The 21,196-nt window shown below is 40.2% G+C and overlaps 1 protein-coding gene across 5 annotated transcripts in view; it reads left to right on the plus strand.

The window, feature by feature from the left end:
* Nucleotides 1-375: 375 nt before the first annotated feature.
* WRN (Werner syndrome RecQ like helicase) overlaps nucleotides 376-21,196 on the plus strand; it is a 120,131-nt gene continuing 99,310 nt past the window's right edge. For all 5 annotated transcript variants that reach the window (XR_002828602.1, XR_002828601.1, XM_014453601.2 and 2 more), the window contains exons 1-2: nucleotides 376-549; nucleotides 16,569-16,722. The gene's annotated coding sequence lies outside the window, so the exon portion shown is untranslated. The remainder of the gene's footprint in view (nucleotides 550-16,568; nucleotides 16,723-21,196) is intronic.

Here is a 21,196-nt window from a genome sequence, read left to right on the forward strand (position 1 = left end):
GCAGTGGACCCCGCCTCCTCCAGCACAGCCCGCTGATGGGAAGACCCGGGGATCTCGCGCTCTCCCTTGGGGCGCGCCCTGACCGAAGCCCAGCGAGTGAGTGCGAGGTGACGGGACAGGTGTGAAGATGGGAAGAAGGGCCGGGGTGTCTAGAGTGTTCCGAGTTGTCCAGGTTCCGCCAGGATGCAGGATTCTCGAGGCCCGCGGCTCCCGCACAGAGACTACAATTCCCGGAGTGCTCTGCGGCAGCGCCAGTCCCCGCGCATGCGCACCGCTTAGCCAGCGGCGCTGTGATGGGAGGGCTGCAACCCCGCGGCGCGGCGTGGCGTGGCGCACGGGGGCGGGGCGGGCTCCGGAGGAAGGGGTGGGGAAGGCTGGTCTCCTGGTGCTCTGAGTGTGCGCCTTGGCGCTCCGGCGTGCGGTGTGAGGCGCGGGAATAAAGTGTTGAATTGGTGCCTAGCCTGGATGCCATGGGTTCCAGGCCGTGCTGTGGTGGCGCTCCACACATCAGCCAGCTGAAGAAGGCCCGTTGAACTGGTTCTTCTCCGGGTAACGTGTGCTCCCCATCCCCGCTTCCGCCAGCTCCAGAACCTGGGGGATGACTGGCCTGCTCCGACGCTGGCGGTGCTCAGCCCGCAGAGCAGGCCTAGGTCAGGGGTGCGGGAGAGTCCTCTGAAGCGGAATCCCGTCCTCCGAGCACCCCGGAAACGGCCCCGACCCCCTGCAGGCCCTCTCAGAGCTGCAGGCAGTCAGACAGGGTGCCTCCCGGCCCCTCCAGCCACCGCCTTGCGCAACTGGTTGCCCAAAGGATTGTGTCTTTTCCATTCGGTCTTGACCGCTGTAGGAATTGAGCCACTCCATATTTACACAACAGAGGCAAGAGAAATAACTTGCTATGTGTAATTGAGCAAAATTATGTTGGATATTTTAAGTTGAAATCACTTAGTCTTTGATGTTTTTTTAAAAAAATATATTTTATTGATTTTTTACAGAGAGGAAGGGAGAGGGATAGAGAGTTAGAAACATCAATGAGAGAGAAACATCGATCAGCTGCCTCCTGCACACCTCCTACTGGGGATGTGCCCACAGCCAAGGTGCATGCCCTTGACCGGAATGGAACCTGGGACCCTTCAGTACACAGGCCGAGGCTCTACCCACTGAGCCACACCGGTTATGGCGTCTTTAATGTTTTTTAAAAATATTTTTCTTCAATTACATTTGACATACAATATTACATACAATATTATATTAGTTTCGGGTGTGCACCCCAGTGATTATATAACTTACTAATTGATCTTCATGATAAATCTAGTGCTCATCTGACACCATACATAGTTATGACAATATTATTGGTTATGTTCCCTATTCTGTGTTTTACATCCTCATCATGACTATTCTGTAACAACCAACCAATTTGTTCTTTTTAATCCCTTTGCTATCAGAGGAAGTGGGGGGTTCTCTTCCCCACTGGGTGCTGCTGGATTTCTTGCTATCCTGAGAAAAAGAATTTTCTGAGACTTGCACAGAAGAACAAGTGATTTTTATTTTATTATTATTATTTTTTTTACAAGTGATTTTTAAATCCCTGTGTTTCGAAAGTCCCACTTCCCTTAGCACAGCCATAGAAGGAGTGTAGCTGGGGCTTCAGTAAAGCTAGAAGCAAAAGCCAGTGTCTGGAGTTCCCTTTCCATATTGGAGACAGGTCCAGTACCGCATCAGGCTAGTTGCATTCCATTTGTCCATCGTGTGTGTATGTGTGTGTGTGTGGGGGGGGGGGGGGGCGAGGATCCCCATGGCAGTGGGCCACAGCTAGAATGCTAGGAAGCCAAGTGTGAGCCGTGAGCCAGGTGTGCCAAGAGGAGCCAAGAGAGCCAACATCTTTGTTCAGGAGATTATAGATCTCAAATGTCCACTTCCTTGCAGTGGCCATGCCCTTCTGGCCAATGACCTCTGTTGCCAGGTATGACTGACAGTAAGTACCTTCCCTAGTTGTCCCAACTTTGCTGGGCATGTGCCTGTCTTCCCTTTGTCCAGTCCCCTTCTCCCGTTGTTTTGAGGGAACACGCCTGTAATGTCTGGCCCCTTTGCTCCTTTCCTAATTACAAAGGTCTCACCTTCACCTTTTTCACTTATACCTGTCGGATTGGAGTTGCTCAAGGAATTAGGCGGACACAGCAAGCAAACAGGAGGGAAGTTTATTAGAGGGAGTGGGGGGATGGAGCCACCACCTGGGACGGTTAGGACTCAGCCTCCACTGTCCTTGGGGTTGAATTTTATGCGCCAAAACCACAAGGGGCGAAGGCTGGGGCATCTGGTCTGATTAGATGGAGTTCGTTATCCTTTAGACCCATTAGTGCTGGTCTTTGAGGCTGTGGGCCTTATCCTTGGCCTGCTGTCTCGCCCTCGGGAGTCACTGCCTCCTATTGTGCGGGATAGGGTGACTGACCGCTGGCTATTCCACGAAATGAGGCTGGGGCCACTTTATTGTTCAGGATTTTCTAGGCCAATGTCCTCTGCAGGCCTGTCAACACCCTCAAACCCCCTTCCATCTGGCAACTGTTAAATGTTCTCTGTATCTGTGAGTCTGTTTCTGTTTTGTTTTTTCCAGGGTAGGAATTGTGTAAGTTCCTTTTTGATGGCTTAAGGGAAATGTGAAGCAACCTCATAAGCTGAGAATGAGGATGGGGAAAGAGATGTGATAGGTTTATGTAGAGAGGAGAAGGTATGAAATGGAAGGGGAGGATGTAAATAGATTAGTGAAAAGTTGTAGAATTGCTAGGAAGACTAAGGGCCCACTTGAGGTTGGTGGTCACAAATTTAAGGTGAGACCAGTCACCATGGTTGTGTTTTTCATCTACATTCAGCTGCATAGCTGCAGGCACAGAGTTGGCAGAGAACTTGTTTTTAATCAGGGTTAGAGTTTTGCCAAGAGAACGATGAAGGCAGAGATGGATTTTTAAAAAATATTTTATTGATTTTATACAAAGAAGAAGGGAGAGGGACAGAGAGTTAGAAACATCGATGAGAGAGAAACATCGATCAGCTGCCTCCTGCACACCCCCCACTGGGGATGTGCCCACAACTAAGGTACATGCCCTTGACCAGAATCAAACCTGGGACCCTTCAGTCCACAGGCCGACGCTCTATCCACTGAGCCAAACCAGTCAGGGCCAGAGATGGATTTTGAAGTGAAGGGAATATGCAAGGAAATGGTTATAACTTTTTAATTTAAAGTGATCAAGGGGAAGATGACTGGATAAAGAAGATGTAGTACATATTTGTAATGGAATATTACTTGGCCATAAAAAGAATGAAATTTTACCATTTGTGAAAATATGGTGGACCTAGAGGGTATTATGCTAAGTGAAGTCAAACAGAGAAAGACAAATACCGGATGATTTCACTTACCTGTGGAATCTAAAGAACAAAATAAATGAACAAACAAAACAGAAACAGACTGATGGTTGCCAGAAGGGAGGAGAAAGTGGGGCTGGGTGAAAAAGGTCAAGGTATGTCTAACACCTGAAACTAATAAAATAATATTGAATGTCAACTGTAATTGGGGAAAAAAACAAAATTGGTCAAGGAGGAAATAAAGACTATCCAGGGTGAGCAGAGTGAAAAGGTACTAGGATCATTGGAGTATAGGTCCCAGTTGGAGCAAAAGATTGTTTGAGTTGAGTTTCTAGAGGGAATGAACTTGAAAAATAGGAGATGATGATGATTGGAGAGTGAGATCCTTGGAACTGAGATTATGGAAGGATTCAGTCACTGGTAGTGACATGATATCCTCATGTGAACAGATGAGTGGAGCAAGGTGTAGTTATTGGAGGAGAGCTAGTCAGAAAACAGGGACACTCTCAAATATTGTGCATTAAAGGTTGTGACCCTCTGGGTAAGTAAAAGGAGTAAAGAAATATAGGATATAGATATAAATGTCTACAATATTGATGGTGATGGTGATGATGGTAATGGTCCGTTAACATCCAAGTCAAGAACCATCAACTTGATCTCTGTCTAATATTGGAAAGTTAGGTATTGAGTTATATATGGTTACATGGTAACTCATAGTCAACTCATAAGCCCTTCATGGACTTTTATTCTTTGACCAAAGTGTTTTCGTAACAGTGGCAGGTGACATAAGTCTAATTAGTTGTCAGTTTGAAATTCTTCACCAAATGCTTATTATAATGCAGCTTCCTTGGTTTCCTGTGTAGACTTCTTCTGTGGCTTGCCTTATCTCTCAGGGTTGTGAAAAATTTATTGATGAGAAGGCAGGCAGAAAAGAAGTACACTGTTACCTAGTAATTTCACATCTAGGAATCTGTCCTATACAAATAATAATATGAATGTCTGAAGGTACGCACAAGGGTGTTCATTGAACATTATTTGTGATAAAATTTGCAAGCAACCTGTCATCTGTAGGAAATAGTTAACATTCAATGGGGATATCACTATCAATAGGGGTATACTATCAATACAGATAAAGAAAATGGAATTCTATACAGGTTTCAAAAAATCAGATCAAGAATTGGCATTAGGTGTTACTTATCCTATTCCGTCAACAGGGATGCTTTCAGTTGCAGTTAATGGAAAAACCAAATTATACTGGCTTTAGCAATGAAAGGTTATTTATTAGTCTAGTTACTTGACACATCCTGAGGTAGAGAGACCGTCAGGCAAGTTCAGAGTTCTGACGATTTTTCTGGCCCTGTGCTTGGCCCTCTTCCATGAAGAAGGCATGAAGGTCTTTTTCTTCAGGGTGATTTCTTGTGTGGTTGTAAGATGGCTGCGCACCAGCATCCATCCTTTGCATTTCTTTCTTTATATCTAGCAGGAGCAAACGCATTCTTTCCCTTGGAAGGAGAATCCTGAGCTTTGCTGCAGTTGGACCACCTTGGACCTGGTATTAGTAATTACGGGCAGGAAATGGAGAGGAGAAAACTGAGACTTGGATTGTAGTTCTTATCCCTGAAACAGCCCTGTGGCAATGGGAATGGGATTTCCCTATTGGCTTTAAAACAGTTGGGTTTCCTTCCTGGTACTGGTGTTGAGGTCATACTATTCAAAATGCTTTGCCCTTAGGCCTTGAGGGCCTGAGGTGGGGACTGCTAAATGAGTTTGTTACTATTTTCCTAGTATTATCTTTTTGCCCCTCTCATGTTGATTTTACTAAAACAGATAGACTCTGTTTATTCTAGGATCCCAAATTGGAAAACTATAAGTCACTTTTACCTTCATGATTTACAGAGGCCCTTCAGATTACTCTCAGGGTGAAAGAAAGAGGAAAGAGGTATGGTAAACAAGAAGGAGGAAAGAAGGGAGGGAGAGAGGGACGGAGGAAGGGAGGAAGGAAGGGAGAGAGAGAGAGAGAGAGAGAGAGAGAGAGAGAGAGAGAGAGAGAGAGAGAGATATTGATTTTGCTTATTGAGAAAAAACAAATTATAGAAACTATAGACTATTAAAACTCTCCCTTCATATACCTGACCTCAATTCTATTTTTTCCCCTGTAAGGGCCCCTATTAACTGATATGAATCCTCCTGGATTGTTCTTTGCATTTACATAGACACAGAATTTCATTTTTTAAAATTTAAATGGCATTACTCACACTTTGTTTTCCTGTTTCACTTAGCACATATGTACAGAATTTATCATCTTGATACATATAGTTGTATTTTATTCTTTTGCTATTTATTATGCCATATTACCGATGTGTCGTTGTTTATTTAACTATTAATTTACTGTACTGATTGCTTTTAGAATTTTTATATTACAGCTGACATAACGTATATCAAGCATGTCAAACTTGTGGCTGGCAAGCTGCCCGCCGTGAGTTTGACATGCTTAATGTATATCCTTTGTTTACATCTTTGGGCATATGTACATGTACTTCTATAGGATAGATATAGCTACTGGCTTGAAGGATATGCATATTTAAAATTTTGATAACTTCTACCAAACGTCTTTGAAAATGGTGAGCCAGTTTCTGTTCTCTTGCAAAAATTGTAGATGATGAATCTATTTAATTTTTGCTGATAATGGTTTATTGGAACTGTAGACAGTTTTGTTGGACTCATTTATTGAATACTTTGTTCTTTCTTAAAGATTAGAAATGCTTCCTTTATCATGTGTCAAATTTCTATATTTACATGGATCTATTTCTGGACATGTTATATTTTATTCCATTGATTTATATCTCGAGTTAAACACTGTATCTCCATTACACACTATTTTGATTACTGTTGTTTTTGTGCTGTTTTATATTGGGTAGAGTAAGTTTCCCTTATTGGTTTTATTTTTCAAAAAATGTTTACAGTTCTGAACATTTTCTCTTTCCAGTGAACTGAAATATAAACTTGTGTGGTTTCACGAAAATCCTGCTGACATCTTTTCTTGGTATTGCTTCTTCAGTGTATTGACTTAATTAATATAGTATTTACTATTTTGAGACTAAGTGTCCAGGAACTGAGTATATCTTATCTAGCTATTTTTTTTGATGTCTTAGTAAACTTTTCTCATTTTTAAGATGGTTCTTATATATTTTACCTTAGGTTTGTTTCTTAGTAGGTTGTCATTTTTTGCTGTTATTGAGTTTAGATATGTTAGTTATATTTTCTAATTGATTCTGGCTCAGATAAAAAAAGTACTTAATTTGGATATGCTCATCTTGAATCTGGTCATCTCAGGAATATTTGCTATTTTAATCAAATAGATAAATTACCTGCCCTCAAAGAGTTCCTGGGGAAAGATTATTTATTTTAGGAGACTTTAGCTTTTTGGTAAAAGTTAAGCTTACCTCTTGTAAAAACTGGTTAGCGATAGCAGTCACCCTCTTTTAAAGGTGATTGTCTTTCTTTTTTTGATAAAATGCTTAATATAGAGGAGGATTAAGAAAGAGGATGGTTTTTGAATAACTTCTTCATAAGAAATAAGAAATTGGAATAATTTCACATTTTTCCCCAAATAAGTGAAACCAGTGACCTTCCGTCCTGTGCCTACTTCAAGCCTATGTTTCTTTCTGACTCCTGTGTTTTTGTCACTGCATTTTTCTGATCTCTTCCACCATTAGTCTGATAGGCTAGCTCTTCAGAGGAGGGCAGGGATTCACCCTCTCTTTAGGTCTTTCTGAGGCTAAGAAGATAGAAATATGGGAACTTCTTGGTCTATGGTAGGAGAATTAGAAGCCATTGGAAAAAATATCAAAGCTTTGTTGTTTCTCCTGGGAATTTGGATGTTACAAGCATGAGACATCATTCATTAATTGGCACCTGATATGCTTTTGCTGTTCAGTATAGCAGAAATATAATTGGACTAGAACAGTGGTCGGCAAACCGTGGCTCGCGAGCCACATGCGGCTCTTTGGCCCTTTGAGTGTGGCTCTTCCACAAAATACCACGTGCGGGTGTGCACGTACAGTGCGAAGTTGACTTAAAACTTTAAAGTTTATTAAGTTAATTTTAGGGAACGTTGTGGAGTGAAAGAAGATCTAGTGTTGAGGATTAAAGGAAGAAAAGGATTGACCACGTAATTTTATTTTCATTTATGTTTGTGTATTAGTTACAATTCAAGCACAGAACTTGATTCAAACAGGCTTAAAAGATAAGGAAATTTGTTATTAAAATGTAACTTAAAGGCTGAGGTAGAACTGACTTGAAGACTGGTTTAGTCCATTGACTAAGATTCATTTCTCATCCTTGCCTTCTCTGTGCTGGCTTTGTCCTCAGGCTAACTTTCATCACAGTGGCTTCCCCTCTTAAATAGAGGGCATCTCTTTTGGTAGCTTTCTTACAAGAGCAAGACAGTGCCATTCTCAGACACCCCCCCTCCCCCAAACACCCCCTGTTGGGTCATTGGCTTGAATTAAATCATATATTTTTTTCTCAAACCAAATCCAGGGGAATGCCAGTTTAGGCCTGAGTTTCTGAGTCACCATTGTGGCAAGGGGAATGGGGTTACCTTTAGATCCGCTGGGTTTACCAGGGGAGCTTGGAGTGGGGACAGCTTTTCTTACCCACATTGGCTTTGTGGGTAACTGGTCATTATCTGAGTTAAATTTATGGTACTGTAAAAAAGGGTGTAGGATGGAATGGATGTTGTGTAGGCAACCATCAATTCCACTTGATAACGAGTCCTATAAAATTTCATCTCAAGCCATAGGAACTAACAGTAATAAATATAAAAGGGAAAATAGGCAGACTAAGCAGGTTTTAAATGGACTTACTTGAAAACTTTCTTTGCAGTTTCCCAGTTTATAATGGTTGATTTTGCTGACTGGCTATAGCTACTTACAGAACAGAGGAAATTCATTAAAAATAATGAATTATTCAGTTGGACAGTGAAATTCAGTTATAAAGCACTTCACTGTGCCATGGATTCAGTTCAGGTCAAGTCCCGTTCTGGTTTATGGGCAGTGCGGCTTTTCACAATGACACAGCATAGAGAGAGGTTTTCTTTTTTTTCCTTGTTGCTAGCATTTTAATGGCATTTCATTGTATTTATTTGGTTGGTTCCATTTACAACACTTTATTTCAGTTGACTTCATTAACACAAATTTTTATTTATACTTATTAATAATACAAATTATATATTATGTAATATTTGACAGTAATGAGAATTTGGTGGGTACTTATAAAGAGCTAGGTCTCAAAAAAAAATCATCCTGTTAAATTTTTAAAATTGCAGTGACTTACTGTAGCCAAACCAAATGCTAATAGGTAGTTTAATTTAGCCTTTTTAAGTTTGCTTGCTTAGGTTATTTGGATGGAAATTAAGATTAGCAGAAATCTATCAATAGGTTAATGAAAGTCTTGAAGGCCTCTTTAGGGAATTTAATGAAGGCTTTGTCATGGATTCTTTGATTCCTCTTTGTTTTTCTCTTATACCTCCTATTCCTGTTAGTGCATTGAAAAGTAGAAAAGAATTGTCAAAAACAATACAGTTAATACCTTAAAAATTACTAGCCCTGGCCCGTTTGGCTCTTTGGTTACAGCGGTTGGCCTGGGAACAAAGGATCACAGGCTCAATTCCCAGTCAAGGGCACATGCCTCGGTTGTGGGTTCGATCCCAAGCCCTGTTTGGGGAGCTTGTGGGAGGCAACCAGTTAATGTGTGTCTCTCTCATTGATGTTTCTCTCTCTCTCCCACTTCTCCCTCCACTCTCTCTTTAATGATCAATGGAAAAAATAAGTTCTGGCAAGGATTAAAAAAAATCACATCCTATCTAATAAAAGAGTAATATGCAAATTGACCATCACTCCAACACACAAGATGGACGCCCCATGTGGTCAAAGATGGCTGCCACAAGATAGCCTGCAGGGGAGGGAAGTTGTGGGCAATCAGGCCTACAGGGGAGGACAGTTAGGGGTGACTGGGCCGGCAGAGCAGGGCAGTTGGGCAGGCCCCAGGCCTGCAGGGGAGGACAGTTAGGGGTGACCGGGCTGGCAGAGCAGGGCAGTTGGGGGCAATCGGGCCAGCAGGGAAGGGCAGTTAGGCATCGATCAGGCTGGCAGGGGAGTGGTTAGGGGTGATCAGCCTGGCAGGCAGAAGCGGTTAGGGGCAATCAGGCAGGCAGGCAGGCGAGCAGTTGGGAGCCAGCAGTCCTGGATTGTGAGAGGGATGTCCGACTGCCCATTTAGGCCCGATCCCAGTGGGGTAGTCGGACATCCCCTAAGGTGTCCCAGATTGGAGAGGGTGTAGGCTGGGCTGAGGGACACACCCCCCCCCCAACCCCCCTGCATGAATTTTGTGCACCCGGCCTCTAGTCTTCTATAATAAAGTATAGGTTATGTGTATGCATATGTTACAGGTGAGGAGAGGCCTTGTCTCCCCCGATTGCTCCTGGACGGTTTTTGGAATATCCCTGAATAAGCATTTCCAGAGGCCCCCATGGGAGGGTGAGATATAGTAGAAAGTTTTACACTGCTGAGTTTCCGAAGTCCCATTTTCCTTAGTCCAGTCATAGAAGACGTGTAGCCAGGGCTTCAGTGGAGCTAAAATTAGAGCCAGCGTCCAGTTTCCTTTCCATGGAGCCGGGTCCAGTTCACATCAGGCTAGCCTAGCTTGTGTTTTCCCGCTGCAGTCCATTAGTCCACTGTGTGTGGGGCCCGAATGGCCGTGGGCTATAGGGGCCAATACAAGAGAACCAAGAGTGCGGGCCCAGAGGAACAAGAGTCCCAAGAGAGTAAACTCCTTTGCTTAGGGGATTATATATTCCCAAACGTTCTCCTGTTCTCCTGCTTGGGGCCACACCCATTCTGGCAAAACCATCTCTGTCACCAGGTATGATTGACAGGGAAGTACATTCCCTATGTCACCCCAACTTCTCTAGGCATGGTCTGTCTTCCCTTAGTTGAATCCCTGGGGAGTATAAAATTGTGGCATTGAACTACTTACTGATAATTTTGTCCTGGACTTGAAATCGTTATTTGTATGTGCCATTGAATTTACCAGTGTGATTTTCTTTTTTGGGATGCATTTCAAAAAGGTTGGGATACTTCATTCAGTTTAGCCCTCAAGAAATTAGGCAAGTCAGATACTGTGTAACAATAGGTATTAATTTCCTTACCTTCGAGGTTTTAGGAAAAATGACATCTCTGGCCTAATCCACTGCAACCCAATTTTCTCTTGAGACTGGTGTTAAGTCTGCCCACTCTTTAGAAGATAACATCATTCTAAGTGGAAAAGTGTTGTGCTCTTGAGATGAATTTCTAGAGTGAAGTCTAGAGCAGTGGTTCTCAACCTGTGGGTCGTGACACCTTTGGGGGTTGAATGACTCTTTCACAGGGGTCGCCTAAGACCATCGGAAAACACATATATAATTACATATTGTTTTTGTGATTAATCACTATGCTTTAATTATGTTCAATTTGTAACAATGAAATTGGGGGTCACCACAACATGAGGAACTGTATTAAAGGGTCGCGGCATTAGGAAGGTTGAGAACCACTGGTCTAAAGTATGTTTTAAAAGCTAGATTATTAGAAAGCTACCACTTCTTAGTTAATTTGGAATGTGATAGGTCTTAATTTTCCTAATATTGTTCTAACTTAAATTTTACTGTTGTGATTTCTATTGACATGAACTAGAAGTGCCTTTAGTAGACAGCTTGTTTTACTATTTAATTGCTGTCAAATAAACTCACTTAAGATGAATTTCTTTCAAAATATGCTATAATTTTGGCAGATAAACTCTTAATATTTAATTGACTAATATTACTAAGCCTATAACAAGCCCACTAATTTAGCTATCATAGGTCCATTTTACAACTATTCTTTAAAAAGGCTTTATTAAGAAGTTGTATCTTTATTAGATATCTTATGAATGTATTATGGTTATTAAAAACTAGCTATAGTGGGTTGTTAATAGCAGCAGCATTGGACATTTTCCAGTCTTAGAGCATTTTGTCTTGTTCTTTAGCAGCAGTTGGCAAACTGGCCAGTGGGCCACATTTGACTGGATGCTTGATTTTGTACTGATTATGAGCTAAATGGTTTTTATATTTTTAAGTGGCTGAAAAAAAATTGAAAGAATTTATATAAATCCATGTTTCACTATCTATAAATAAAGTTTTATTGGAACATAGCTGTGCTTATTCAGGTGCCATTCATGGCTTTTGTGCTACAATGACAGAGTTGAGTAGTAGTGACAGAGACAATTTGTCTATGAAGCTTAGAATATTTACTGTTTGGCCCTTTAGAGGAAAAGTTGCTGACTCTTATTCTATAGTATAAAAAAAATGTAGCCTTGATTGTTCATTGAAGAGAAATCTTTCCCTATTTTACTGGCATACCCCACCCCCACTACTAAGTAACACATTTTCTTATAGAAAATTTGGAATATGTAGAAAAGTATAAAGAAGAAAATTAAAAACCATCTGTAGTTGTTGGATAACCATTAATATTTTGGTGTATATTTCTCCAGACCTTTACAAATATATGATATATTTTTAAATATAATTATACATTATGTAATATGTGTACATATACAAATACATTTATTTTTTTAAATTAGTCTAACTTGCTTTTTTTCACTTGATAAATTATAAGAACATGTTTTTAATAACTGCATAGCATTCTATTTTACGGGATAACTTATTTAATCATATTCCTTTGTTGTCAACCTTTTATTATAAATATACTAGAGGCCCGGTGCACGAAATTCGTGCACTGGGGATGGGTGGGGGGGTCCCTTAGCCCAGCATGTGCCCTCTTGCAGTCCGGGACCCGTCCCTTGTTACTGCCCACCTGCTTGCTGCTTCCTACCGCTTGGCTTGCTGCTCCTTAGTGCTGCCACGAAGGCCTTGGGTCTGCTGGGTGCTGGGCCTGCAGGTTTGTGTCTCTGATACCCCCAGCAGCCCCAGCACCAAGGTGGCGGGCCTTGGGGCTGCTGGGTACAGGCCCCCCGTTGCGTGTTTGTGTCTTCTATCAGGCCCCCAGCAGCCCCAGCACCACCTAAATAACTTAAGGGAAACTTTATTTAGTCTTCTTTTAAAAGCAATCTAGTTTAAAAATGAGTTGCAGTTAAGACAGAACAAAGAACATGGTACCTAAGAGTGAGATAGACTGACAGAGGAGAGGCTGGGCACTGGTCAGGGGCTTACATGCCAACTGTTCTACACCTGGGAAATGATGTAAAATTGGTTTCTTTAGTTTTCTGCTTAATGGTCTTCTCCAGCACTGAGGTCAGAGGAGCTGCCTTCCAGCCCGTAGGCTGCTTCTCAGAGTCGAAAATTTCGCCATAGGCCTCTGCCTAGGACAGGACCTCTGAACCCCCAGGGTGCATAAACACACAGGGCTTCCATCAGGCTCCGCTGATTCCAGGCCAGGAGGCCTCTCGGTTCCGCTGATCCCGGGGCGGGAGGCCTCTTGGCTCTGCTGATCCCGGGGCCTGGAGGCCTCTCGGCTCCGCTGATCCCGGGGCGGGGAGGCCTCCTGGCTCTGCTGATCCCCGGGCCGGGAGGCCTCCCGGCTCTGCTGATCCCCGGGCAGTGAGGCCTCTCTGCTCTGCGGGAGCCTGAGTATGCAGATTAACCGCCATCTTTTAGCTTCTATAATTGAAACATTGTATCTTTTGGAGCTGTTGCTTCAGGAGCTCAGAGCCCCGCAGCTGCAGGCGGGAACCTTGGTTTCCTCTATCGCTGGGGCAACCAAGCATCCTGTTCTCAGCTGCCTGGCTGCCTGCTGCCATCTTGGCTGACAGTTAATTTGCATATACTCACTGATTAGCCAATGAAAAGGGTAGCGGTCGTACGCTAATTACCATGTTTCTCTTTTATTAGTGTAGATATTACATTTTAAATATATATTTTATATATTTAATGTATACTTTATATTTAAATATTATATGATGTATATTTTAAATATTATATATAACATGGATGACTATCCTTGTTAGAAATCTTTCTGGGAAATGCTGGTTATTTTTGTAAGATTCTTAAAAATGAAACTATGGGTAAAATGGTATAAAAACTAGAGAAGTATTTTGAGAGAAATCTTTGTATTACATGAAAATACTTCCTTGGCCTGCCTTTAGTAGGAAGATGGTTTAGCTTGCATTTAGCCTAGGTTCTGGTTAGATATACTAATTTTTGTACTAGACCATCAAACCAGTCATTAAAAAATTTTGACTGTTAAATAATGCTTATGGTGATACTGATAGTAGAGGGACTGGAAGAACTGGGCCAGTGCCCTACTCTGGGTTCATGGTTTTTAGTCACGATTCTGCAGCTTGGGAAATAAATACTTTGCTGGGTGGGCACTCCTAGCATGATTCTCAGAGCCATAGAGTGCAGTAATGCTCCAGGCCAGTATGAGATGACACAGTAGGCTCAGAAGTGGTTGAGGGTGGAGTTGAAGGAGCTATGGTCCATTCTGAAGATCCACTCATTCTGTAGTGTACCCACAAAACTGTACCCAAGTACTTCACTCAAAGAATGATTTGTGAAGGGTATTGACTTAAAATATTTTTAGGGCTACCCACACCAGCTGTTAGGATTGATCTGTTCACAGCAGAGGTTATTAATTGAGAGGTGGGGTCTCTGAAATTGATATCAAATGGAAGACAGGATAGTAACATCTAGTTCAGTGATGGCGAACCTTTTGAGCTCGGCGTGTCAGCATTTTGAAAAACCCTAACTTAACTCTGGTGCTGTGTCACATATAGAAATTTTTTGATATTTGCAACCATAGTAAAACAAAGATGTATATTTTTGATATTTATTTCATATATTTAAATGCTATTTAACAAAGAAAAATCAACCAAAAAAATGAGTTCGTGTGTCATAGGTTCGCCATACTGATCTAGTTCTTTGTCTTCTGTTGAAAAATTGGAAGGTCTAGCAACACTGGGCTCATTCTGACTTTTGCAAGAGATAGCTGGAGCAAAGTTAGTGGCTTCCAATTTGTGCTGTACATAGTGATATAGGTTGTAAGTAATTTAGCAAGATTTTGATGGTTGTACATATTTTTATAGCTCTCAAACATATAAAAGCATTTTATAAAACAAACATTTAAAGATTTATAATAGGCAAAATTATATTTTAATATTCTTTATGTAGATCCTTTATAAACTACTTGAATTCAGAAACATGTATGGCTGTGCATACTAAACATGGCCAAAAAGAGTTGTGTTGTGGCTATAACATGTAGTAATTCTCCTGAATTTTCTGTTAAATAATTTCCTCTCTAATTATTACTTTAATTGTGTATGTATATGTTATTTAATCATCAGGAAATATATATGTATTTGTGTACATAAAGTTATCTTAATTTTCAGAATTATACTGTTAAGATAGAAAAGAGCATGAGTGTTAGCTGATTATTACTTTATGATATTTAGTGTTCTCTAATGGAAAACAATTTTGTTAGTTTTTTTGCTTGTTATTTAATTTTTAATTATTATGGACTTTTGATGTGACAATTTGTCAAGCCTGAGTTTGATAGGATTCATTATATGATTGACTTTAGAATTTAAAGAACTAGTGCTTATATCTAAAAATAATTAATAGTTGGACATATATAATTCAGTAAATTCAATAAAGAAAATACAGGTGTTGGCTTGGCTGGTGTGGCTCAGTGGTTGAATGTCAACCTAGGAACCAGGCGGTCACTGTTCAACTCCTGGTCAGGATTTCTGGCTCAATCCCCAGTAGGGAGCGTGCAGGAGGCAGCTAATCAGTGATTCTCTCTCATTATTGATGTTTCTATCTCTCTCCCCCTCTCTGAAATCAATAAAAATATATATTTTTTAAAAAGAAACTAGTTACAGGATTGCAAAATTAGTAAAGCCCAGATACCTCACTGTTCTTTGTTCCTGCCTGTATGGAACACTGTTTGGGAGCAGTGAGGAAAAGGAAATGGAAAAATTGCCATTTCAGTTATTCTTTTAGATACGTTGAAGATTAGTCAGAGACAAATCTGGCCCTTTGGGGGTCTGCCTAGGACCAGTCGGTAAGGTGTGGGTTCTTGACTTCATGGAGGAAAAATTTCACAACACTAGTCCAATGACTATGAGGGAACATTTATTAAGGCTGGGGATGTAAAACAAGAAAGGGCTTAGATCAGTGGTTCTCAACCTTCCTAATGCCACGACCCTTTAATACAGTTCCTCATGTTGTGGTGACCCCCAATTTCATTGTTACAAATTGAACATAATTAAAGCATAGTGATTAATCACAAAAACAATATGTAATTATATATGTGTTTTCCGATGGTCTTAGGCGACCCCTGTGAAAGAGTCGTTCGACCCCCAAAGGGGTCACGACCTACAGGTTGAGAACCGCTGGCTTAGATGGACACAGACACCAGGAAGTTGTGGGCATGTGCTAAGTGGTGGGAGTGGCCGGGGAGAGGTCAATGGGGGAAAAAGGAGACATATGTAATACTTTTTAAACAATAAAGAATTGAAAAAAAGGGTGGGGGGAGCTTAGCATAGAAGAAGCAACAGGAGAACCGAGGCTGGGCTGCCCTACCTCTCTGGGAAGTCAGAGAAAAGGGGGCCTTGGAAACAGGTTCAACGGACTAGCCTGCAAGGAGTTGCCTCTGCCCATTGCTCCTCCCCAGGTTGCAAGTCTCATAGGGTCCCTTAGGGTTTAGGAGATGCAAGCCTATGGGGGAAAAAGTGAGGGAAGAAGAGGGGAAAGGGAATGGTGAGATTGGGGTGCTCCCCAGAGGGTGAGCACGAGCTGGGCCTGGGTCCTTTGTCTTGAGGTTTTATCGCTTTCTCTCAGGTGGAAATCTCAGGGGAGGGTATTAGCTGAATATTAAACAGTTCTCTAGGTGTGGTTCCCCAGGGCCCTGATTTCCAATGATCGGTCAGTGTCAGGGCAGGGGTCTGAGTCATTGCAGCTGGTCCTCGTGGCCCCCACCTCATTTTGCTGCTTTTCTGGGTCTGGGGCTGAAATACAACTGAGGCCTAGATATTATTACAGGGAGATCACCTTCTGTATCTGCTGTAAATTGCTCTGCTAGTTTGTTCAGCTGTCTGCCTCAGTTTCCCTGTTCCACTTGTCCAGGCTTACTGGCCTATCTCATAAAGACGATACTAATCCAGAACATTATTTAATTCAAAAGGTGTTCGTCGCAGATGTGAATCCATAAATATTGGCAGTGCCCCTTAATTAGAAGGCTGTATAGAATTCTTGAAGAAAAACACCTGGAACAACATTATTTACTTGGTAGAGAAGTTCCAAAATCAACTGAGGATGAAATATTCAAAGTGAAAACAGTGAGTATTTTGAAACATACAAGATATAATGGAATGGTGGAAGTAGGGAATTGGTAGTAACAGAAAGGTATAAAGTCTTTACATTAAGTTCAATCTAAAAAACACACACCTGATATCTTATTCACAGAGAAGCTCTTGTAATATTAAAATTTCCTATAATTCTGAATTCCACATTCAATGATGTCATAAAATTGATGAGCCTAATGAAATCCAAGCTGCTACAGTGCCTTCTTTCAGCATTAGGTGAATAAATGTGATTAGCTATTTCATTGCTAAAAAGTGTCGACAGTCCAAAGGAAGATTTATAAACTAAAAAGAAAAATTTAAATTACTCTGTGTGAATGATTCTTACTTTGCAGATTGTTGAAGTATAGTTATTGGCTTCAAAAAATGATATCCTTAACTGACATTTTGAGCACTTGAATTAATTTAAAAGTGCAATGATCATGTGGATATAAATTAACGTGTACTGACAAAGTTTATGGGCTCAGAGTAATATTTCAGCTTTGAGAGAGCAAAGTTAAAATAGTTTTAGAAGTGATGTTTAATGGGTGTTATTTGAATCCTAAAGAAGAATTAATGAAAGTGAAGTCAGTATGTGCCTGAGACAGAGCTTTAGCAGTATATTGAAATACTTGATATAAAAAAATTCATTTGTATTCAAAACCTACTTACATCATCAGAAGGAATTAACATACTTCTCAGAAGAAAAGGAGAAGCTATTAAATTGAAAGATTTTCGCACTCTTGAAGTACAATTTAAAGAGATTGAGTTGTTGGAAGTCTGGTTAATCATGAAAAAGGAGTTTCCAGCATATTGGAGCAAAGCTGCCTCCTCTTTTTTCTTTTGCTACTGCTTGTGTAATAAAGCTTCTTTGCAATGGTTGCTAGATAGAATATTAAAATAATGTTAAAAAGTCTTAATCAGGAGTTATGTGTAGCCTTTATAAGCATAAAATCTAATATACAAAAGTTGTGTTCAATCTAATATACAAAAGTTGTGTTTAATCTCAAGTTTTTTATTTAAAGAGTTTGAAAATTTTAATTTTATTATGAAGATATAATAAAAGTTTTACAAAATTTTATATCACATTCCTAGTTGCCCTTCCCAATGTGCCATAAAAATATATTCATTTTCTGGATGTGCCATGAACTTGAAAATGTTGTCAATTCCTGGTGTAGGCCTTCATTTATAAATTAAGTAGTTAATCGAGAGTCATGCATTTGAAGAAAATCAACAGATATCAAGCTCACTAAGGTGAATAATTGACCCTTGATAAAAAATAATTTATAAACAAAATAAGAATTTAATTAAGTCCCTATAAGTTTTATCAATGGATTCAATAGAACTTAGGTTTATACAAGAACTGAAAATGGTGGGAAAGGAAAATTGGAGAATAGGAAAGGAATTAAAACATAATTCCTAAATGAAATACTCAGTAGAACAAATGTTGTAGAGCAGATATGGCCAAAAACTACAGATAAAAACTATAAATAGATGTTTGTTGAGTGAACTGAGCAACTGATGGTTCCTAGGAAGCTCACTTGATCGTTCCTGTCAGAGGACTTCTAGAGGAGTTGTACTGAGGGGCTCAGTGTGCTGGCGGGCTAGCCCTCGAGATTGCAACTTTGGAGACCTGTGAATAGAGAAATAGCCTCCTGATGGTTCAGTAGAAAACTTAACAGTCTCTTGGTCCCTTGTTTGCAGCTTCCTGAGGGATGCTAAGGGCTGATGACCGCTGATGGTAAATAGAGTTACACAGGCCCAGTAAAATAAAAGTTCACCTAAGGAATCCAGTATCAGTGGAAACAACAATAGAATGCACAGAATAGGAAACTCCTATTCAAACAGTTCTTTGAACTATTTAGATTATACTTTTTGCAAAAGAAAGAAATAAGCACATTTAGGGAAGCTCAACTAGAGGACAAAGAAACTTTCTAGAACAGTCAAGATCTTAACATTATAAAAATTCTGTTGCCAAACTGAAAGAGGAGTGTCACTGTTGAGAGTGAAATTAACATCTTGCAAATTAAGTGCAAGAAGTATGTTAAAATACAGAACAAAATTAAAGAGGTGGTAGTCAGGAAGGAAAAAATAGGGACTAGGAGAAGAAATTTATGCAGGGAAAAATTCACTAGCATGTGAGTAAAAGCTGTAGAAGGAAATCAAAGAATAGATATGGCAGTTGATTAACTTAGTAATAGGGGTAGTTTACTACAGCTTCCATGATTACCACAAACTGGGTGACTTAGAAATTGTCTCACAGTTTTGGAGTAGTTAGTAGAGTTGGTTCTTTCTGAGGACTGTGAGGGAAGGATCTGTTTCAGGCCTTCTTTCCATGACTTGTAGTTGACTGTCTCCTCCATGTATTTTTTCACATCATCTTTCCTCTATGCATGTCCGTCTCTGTGTCCAAATTTTCTCTTTTTATAAGGACACCACTCATTTTGAATTAGAAACCACTCTAATGACTTCATTTAAATTTGATTAGCTCTATAAAGGCTCTATCTTCAGATTAAATCACATTCTGAGATACTGAGGTTTAGAACTCCAACATACCTTTTTTTGGGGGAGAGATACGGTTCAATCCATAGCAAGGGGAACTTTTCTGATCTTAAGAAAAGATTTGACAAAGAGTTCTTCCCAAGGACTCACTGATCCCAAGGAGAATAGACTTAAGAACTTTAAAACATAGAAATCCTTGAGAGTCTTTCCAGCTCCCAGATGGAAAAAAGAGATTACTCACAACTGAAAAAAGCATCAGAAAAACAATGGACTTTTGTTTTAATCCTCACCTGAGGATATGTTTTTTCTTTTTCTTTTCTTTTTTAAAAAAATATATTTTATTGATTTTTTACAGAGAGGAAGGGAGAGGGACAGAGAGTCAGAAATGTAGATGAGAGAGAAACATCGATTAGCTGCCTCCTGCACACCCCCTACTGGGGATGCCCCCACAACCAAGGTACATGCCCTTGACCGGAATCGAACCCGGGACCCTTCAGTCCCCAGGCCCGACGCTCTATCCACTGAGCCAAACCGATCAGGGCGGATATGTTTTTTCTTGATTTTAGAGAGAGAGGGAGGGGGAGAGAGAGGGGGGGGGGGAGGGAGAAGCATTGATGCTAGAGAGAAACATTGATAGGCTGCCTCCCATATGTACCCAGACTGGGGATTAAACCCGCAACCTAGGTATAGGGTGTCCCAAAATTCACGCAAGAAGTAATTTTGATAGAAAACACAGGTTTATAATTAAAAATTGTATATTTTTTATTGATTCATAAAGTATACAGTATAGGGTTATGTATGGAATAGAATATAGGGTTATATATGAAATAGCACATTGGGTAAATGGACTCTACGGCTTTGCTGGCACATATGCAAAGCTGTGGTCTTCATTGGTCTTCATTGTCCCTGCTCCTGGGCCATAATTGGTACTTGGTAATGCTTATCAAATTGAAGGGATGAAATCAAAGGGCAACAGATATTAATATCTGATTCAATAAACCAAGTAAAATTAGGCTTTTATTTTTTGTTGTTGTTGTTGTTAATGCTCATGCAAAATTCAAATCTTGCGTGAATTTTGGGACACCCTATATATGCCCTAATCAGGAATTGAACCTGCAACGTTTTGGTGTTTGGGACGATGCTCCAACCAACAAAACCACCTGGCCAGGGTAACAATGGACTTCTTACTTCATCATTAATAGGTAGAAGACGTTAAAAAAAACATCCACAAACAACTGAACGACTGCTACATTGAGCTAATGCATCATTCTCCTATTTGAAAAAATACATTTTTACATATGCAGGGATCAGAGTTTATTACTTAAATATTTCACCTGAAGAAAATAATTGAAAAAAGTCTGCTAACCAAACAATTGAGTTAGAAGAGATATTCAAGAAAGGGCAAGATAAAGGGAAGAGGAAACTAGTATATATAATAAGCAATATATACTAGTACATTGTGGTATATATTTAAATTTACGCATACATTTATACTTAAATGGATGGTAAGATAACGTAAGTGCTTAGAAAATAGTAAGGATTCTTGAATTATGTGAACAATATTAAGAAAACTAGCCACATAACAGCAAAAAACAGTCAATAGGGTGAGGAAGTGAAAACATTTTAGGAGTTTTGCCTTGCTGGGTAGAGAGAGACGGTGTAAATGTAGGGTCTCAGTGGGGAAGGAATTTAGTTTTAATTGTTTTGTTCAGATAGTACAGTAATAGTAAGATGGAAAAAGTGAAATTTTAACACTGACAATGGGAAAAAAAGAGTATGAATGATAATTTTATCCAGTCAGAAAAAAATAGAAAAAGAATAAGAGGAAACTAAAGAAAGTAAGGTGAATACTAATCAAAGTAAGATGGAAGGGAAAACTCAAGTTCTTACACTAACTGTGAATGAGGTGAATTTCCCCATTGAAAGACAGACATGTTCAAATTGGGCTATTCAGAAAAACACAGAAAAA

This window comes from Myotis lucifugus, unplaced genomic scaffold (assembly GCF_000147115.1).
Source record: "Myotis lucifugus unplaced genomic scaffold, Myoluc2.0 scaffold_26, whole genome shotgun sequence".
In the NCBI taxonomy this organism is placed as follows: Eukaryota; Metazoa; Chordata; class Mammalia; order Chiroptera; family Vespertilionidae; genus Myotis; species Myotis lucifugus.